This window comes from Microtus ochrogaster, unplaced genomic scaffold, assembly GCF_000317375.1.
Source record: "Microtus ochrogaster isolate Prairie Vole_2 unplaced genomic scaffold, MicOch1.0 UNK4, whole genome shotgun sequence".
NCBI lineage: Eukaryota > Metazoa > Chordata > Mammalia > Rodentia > Cricetidae > Microtus > Microtus ochrogaster.
Window position 1 is genome coordinate 15,044,466 of NW_004949102.1, and position 5,753 is coordinate 15,050,218.

General features: G+C 41.7%; 1 long non-coding RNA gene across 1 annotated transcript in view; it reads left to right on the top strand.

Moving 5' to 3' along the window:
- Positions 1-3,261: 3,261 nt before the first annotated feature.
- The window catches only part of LOC113458136, a 4,798-nt gene continuing 2,306 nt past the window's right edge, over positions 3,262-5,753 (top strand). The window contains exons 1-2 of the long non-coding RNA XR_003378568.1: positions 3,262-3,377; positions 3,856-3,993. This is a non-coding gene — a long non-coding RNA (uncharacterized LOC113458136). The remainder of the gene's footprint in view (positions 3,378-3,855; positions 3,994-5,753) is intronic.

A 5,753-nucleotide genomic window follows, 5' to 3' on the forward strand; every position in this document is an offset into this window, starting at 1 on the left:
TTACCAGTCAGGAACTCTTGTTGTTCTTGTGGAGGAGCAGGGTTTAGTTTCCAAAACACACATAGGGCAGTTCACTACTGACTCTACCTCCCAATTTAGTGAATCCAACACCCTCTTCTGGCTTCTGTGGGTACCTAGTAACACAGGCATGTACACATACAATCAAAATGAATAATCTTTAGGAGAATACTGCCTTGAGTTCAAAACTACATTCCTATTTAAAGAATCAAAATCAGATTTCATGGGATACACTCACTATACTCAAATTCACTTTATTTGTGCACGTCAATGGCAATACGACCATCACAGTCTAGATATGTATTACAGTTTCTTTGAAGCCATTTTTCTCTCTCAACTATCACAATGCTACAAGTCCCAGCTTTGTCTGTCACCCCAGCAGCCAGCGGTCCCGTGCTGATGTTATTACATGCTTTATAACACTAGGTATGAGCTGTGTCCAGAAGAACTTCTCAAGCACACTCAGGGCCATAGTCTGTCCTTTGTAACTACAGCAAGTCTCAAACAGCCTCTGCAAGGATTCAGAGACGTAAGGCAATACCACACGCTTTCAGAAATCAGGGACCATTTCAACTGATTTAGTAACTTCAGTGGGGTGGCATACAGCATTATCAGTGACACTGATTTTAGACCATAGTAAGAGAGCCCTCTGCTCTGCGTTCTACACCAACTGTATGTTAAACTGTATGTTAGACAGGATCTGCAGGACTGAGTTCTCGTACTCTCTTCTTTATACCATGACATTTAGAATAGTGAATCTGTACCCAACCAACTTCTCGTCTGTTTGCACACTTGAGTAGGGCTCTGCTCTGGGTGTTTTTCCCTTTAGGTCCATAGAGTGTGACAAATTCCAGGTTAAGTGGGTGCCTAAAGCTTGGATTTGTAGACTAAGGCTCCACAGTGATGCCCAAAGCCCTTTCAGTGCAGGTTAAAGGCCTGAGCAGGAGAAGGGATTGAAGGCTGAGAACTGGGGTTAGATCTTACTGCACTGCCACACCCATCAACAAGTCTGAGAATTCTAAACTGGAGCCCAAACGTCTACATGTTTTATTTGTCAAGGTAGAATGATAAAACATTTTAGTCAATAATTTCCTGCGCTGATTTTGAAATTTTCAATATTTAGTTATGTGGAATATGGTTCTTCCTTGTATGATTTCATTTCTCCTAAATGTTCAGAATAGGCAAATTCACAGGGACAGAAAAGAGATAAGTGGCTGACAGAGGCTAAGAGGGAGCAAAATGATGACTAACTGCTGTACCTTGTAGCTTCCTTCCTGGGGTGATGAGAATTTAAGCCTGGTAAAGGATACTCAGTGTTATGAATACACTAAAGTCTCCTGAGGTGCGCTTTTAAAAGATGAGTTTTATAATTATCTGACTAGTTCAACTACAGTATCTGTCATCTATATCACGACACAAAAAATATCTAAAAATAATTTTGTTGAGTTTTTTTTTTTTACTGAAAATTGAAACATTTCTGAAATTTGTATACAAAAGAATTTTAAGTGCTGTGCTGGTGAATCTGTGCATCTCTGAAGTGTATACATTTGCCTTTTGGTATGTAGCTCTGGATATCGATTGGTTTGCATATATATAAAAGTGTGTACATAGGACAAAAGTCATTCGTTCTCCAGCAGACTGCAGTTGTGAAAGGAGAAACTAAGGCTGGATCAAGATGACGATGCAAAGGAATCTAGAAGTCATACTGGCCTTCTAGACATTTATGGTATATGTGAGTCTCTCTCTGTAGGGCTGGTTAGGGTGGTATGCAAAGTAATTCAACTATGTAATCTCACTTCTCCTAAATTGTTAATAAGATTTTAGGCTTTAGAGGATCTGCTAATATTGAAAATTTGACTGGATGTCCTGTAAGGTCCCTTCTAGATCCAACATCCCATGACTCTGTTATTTAAAAATATTTTTGCAAACATATTAACACTGTGTTCTGGAGTAAATCCAGTCAACACGCATTTTTACAGTTTCTAATTTTTGTATGTAAGTGTATTGAATGACCAGTCGGCCTCCAGCTTTGACTTAAAACCAATTATTATTTACTTATTTTAGTTTTTTGAGATGGGGCTTTTCTATAGCTTTGAAGACTGTCCTGGAACTCGCTCTGTAGACCAGACTGGCCTCGAACTCACAGAGATCCTCCTGTCTCTGCCTCCCCAGTGCTGGTATTAAAGGTGTGCATCACCAAGCCTGGCTAAAAGCCATCTTATAATAAAGACAAATTAGGTTCATTCCTATTTATCATTAAACCTTTGTTTCTCAAAGATTGGGCTATTGCCGGGCGGTGGTGATAGATCTCTGTGAGTTTGAGGCCAGTCAGGTCTACAAAACGAGTTCCAGGACAGCCAGTTCTGTTACATAGAGAAACCCTGTCTCCAAAAAAATGAAAATAAAAACAAACAAAAAATTAGACTATTAGACTATTCCCCACCTGTAACATTAACTATGAATGGTTTTGTACTGTGTTTCAGGATTTGCAATCATGTCTATTTCAAAAAGTTGTTTATAGTTGTCTTGCAATCCTACCTTTGTTTCAAAAGGCTATATGACCATCTTGTTATGACTGTCTGTTATGCCCACCTTTCAACTGTGTTTCTTTCAGGAGGTCGTTATGGCTAACTCATTATACTTATGTGCTGCTCCTGTAACCCCGCCTATTTTGCCCACCAAATTCCAAATTTGGAAACCCCTACCCCTGCGCTCTATAAAAAACCTGTTTTCCTCACATCTAATGCTGACCTCTTGAAGCCCGCCTTAGGGGGAGTTAGCCCGTGTATAAGAATAAATTTGCTTTAATTAATTTGGCTGCGATGGTTTGGGTCGTGGTCTTTCTCCTCCCATCTTTGGGATTAACAGTGTCTTTAGGAAATGTTTTGGTGCTGCTTCTGCCTCCAAACTACCCTTCGGTTCAGGGGGTACCAGCGGAAGACAAAGACAAAAAGCCAGACAGCCGGCAGCTATATAATTGAACCTAGACAAAACGGAAGTGGTTCTTAAAAATTATCTTCCCAAGAAACTTGCATATGAAATATACTTCCTAATTGCAATAGCAATTCTAAGTCGCCTTTCCCTACATTACATTCCTAGGCAGAGACACAACCACATTTTCGTCCACAGCACAAACAAAGATCTGCTCCCTTAAGAAGAATGTCTCTTCTAGCGGTGGAAACCCACGGAACCAAGAAGCTGCGAGCACTGGTTCTCGGGAGAGCTATTGTCATCGAAGGACCAGCCTCCTGGCCGCGTTGCCGTGGAGACGGAGCTCGCTGTGTAGATGTGGCAACTGGCCGAGACACAGCCTTTGCTGACTATCTGCTGCAGGGGCTCACGGGACAGACGCCAAGATGGTTAGTAGCTTTGAATAGTAAGGGGGAACTTCAAATAGGTTTTTACCCGGGTTTAGAGCCCCCAGCACACTATTGGATAGAATCTAGGTGTGTCTCCAGGGGCCGATCCCTTTATCCCTGCAGTGTTTCCACGGGGAATAGCGAGGGATGCAAAGAAAAATATCCCGATGCTGTCTTCCCTTCTGCTTCTCCATTTCCGACACCAGATCTGCTTGTGGACAGAGGGAAGACAGAGATGGTTGAAGCTGCGGGAAGTGTTCGTCTCTTGTGGATAAGTAGATGGTTGTGGATAAGTAGTTAGAAGTAGTTATTTGGCTCCCCTTCAGTAGAAGGTGATGGCTCTTTTAATAAAATGCGTGTTTAAAAAGAATATGAATAGACTTACTAGTGTTTGTTGCTAAGGATTTGACTTGCAAATCACAGCGCTCAGTTTAAAAATGACTTTTGAGTTGAACCGTCTTTGCTGCTTGTTTTACAGATGCTTTCAAGAGCCAAACCCGCTGTGGGCGGGGAATCACCGCACACTGACAAAAGAAAGAAGAAAGGTAGGAAGATTCCAAAACTAGAAGATCTGCTTTCGCAAAGAGATTTCACTGGCGCTATTACTCTTTTGGAGGTAATGTCAAAGAAGGGTTAAGTCTGGTGAATGTTGGTTACTATGCTATTGGAATAGGAAGGTACATTCTGGGGAATCCAAGTAAATACAGCCAGACATGTATTCCAGACTCCAAGTTAACTATAAACCTGATAAAATAGAAAAACTTTTGGACTGGAAAGATGGCTTGAGAGTTAAGAGCATTGGCTGCTCTTCTAGAGGACCTTGATTCCCAGCACCCCCATGTCTGCTCACAACCATTAGTAACGCCAGGGGATCGGAGGTGTTTTGACCTCCTTCAGCACCAGGAATACATATGGGGCATAGAAAGAGATGAAGACAAAACACTCATACACTTAAAACTATTTTTCTCTAGACCCACAGATGGTGGATCTAACCTAAAAATACAACATTACACATAATACAGTGTAAATTCACACATTCTTTGCCTTAATTTCTGAGAGATTTATAACTTCTTCCTATAATAGTATTTCGCTTATAAAAATTAAGTGATCATTGGGCCAGGTGGTGGTGGAGCAAACCTTTAATCCCAGCACATGGGAGGCAGACAGGGAGGCAGGATCTCTGTGAGTTCGAGGTCAGCCTGGTCTACAGAGCAAGTTCCAGGGCATACTCCAAGGCTACAGAGAAAATCTGTTTCAAAAAACCAAAACAAAAACCCCAAAACAAAACAAAATACAAAAAAAAGAAAGAAGAAAAGAAAGAAATTAAGCGGTTGTGCCAGATTTATTTTAAAAATATTGTAAACTCATAAAGAATTTTAACCCTGTATGTCAGTGTCATCTTTTTTTCTGGAATCAATGCTGGGGATCCAATTTGGGGCCTCAAGTAAGCATTCTGTCACAGTTCTCCCCCCAGCCCAGCCCCAGCATGTAGACTTCACCTTTTAATATGCATTGGAAGTGCCAAGGATGGTTACTTAGACTTTTGTAGACCTAAGCTCCTGCGTTACCAGTGTGAATTCACTAGGTCTGCAGTTGTGCTCAGGAAGCTGCATTTTGGGGTATATAGTCTCAGAAGTCCTTCCGACACAAACTGTCCTAGGAGGCTGAAGTTGGAGAACCCACGTGCGGAAAGCACAGCAGCGAAGAGTGAAGGGTGCACCAAAGGACAAAGTGTTCTGACAGCATGGTCTGCTTGTGCTGCACTGCAGTCTATTGTACGGCATTTTCTACTGCTCCTTTAGTGTAACTCTATAGTTCTGCGTCTTTGAAACTGTCCATAGCAATTGCTCTGATTAGCTTTATGTATGTTTCTCAGTATTCCATACCAAAAAAAATCCCATTTGTCTTACTAGTGCTTTGATATTGAGTCCACTTGTTTGGCTTTCTTGCGTCAACTCTCATCTTTTGCAGTAGGACTTGGAAGGATCTAGCAGTGCAAGTCAGAGGACTGAATATCATATACATGTCCTTTTTTTTTTCTTCGAGACAGAGTTTCTCTGTGTAGTGCTGGCTGCCCTGGAACTCGATCTGTAGACCAGGCTGGCCTTGAACTCAGAGATCCTCATGTTGCTGCCTCCCAGATGCTGGAATTAAAGGCGTGCACCCCTACTCAGCTACATGTCTATTAATTTCTTAAGAATTTATAAAATGGGGGCTGGAGAGATGGCTCAGAGGTTAAGAGCACTGAATACTTTTCCAGAGGTCCTGAGTTCAAATCCCAGCAACCACATGGTGGCTCACAACCATCTGTAATGAAATCTGGTGCCCTCTTCTGGCCTGCAGGCATACATGGAGGCTGAACACTGTGTATATAAT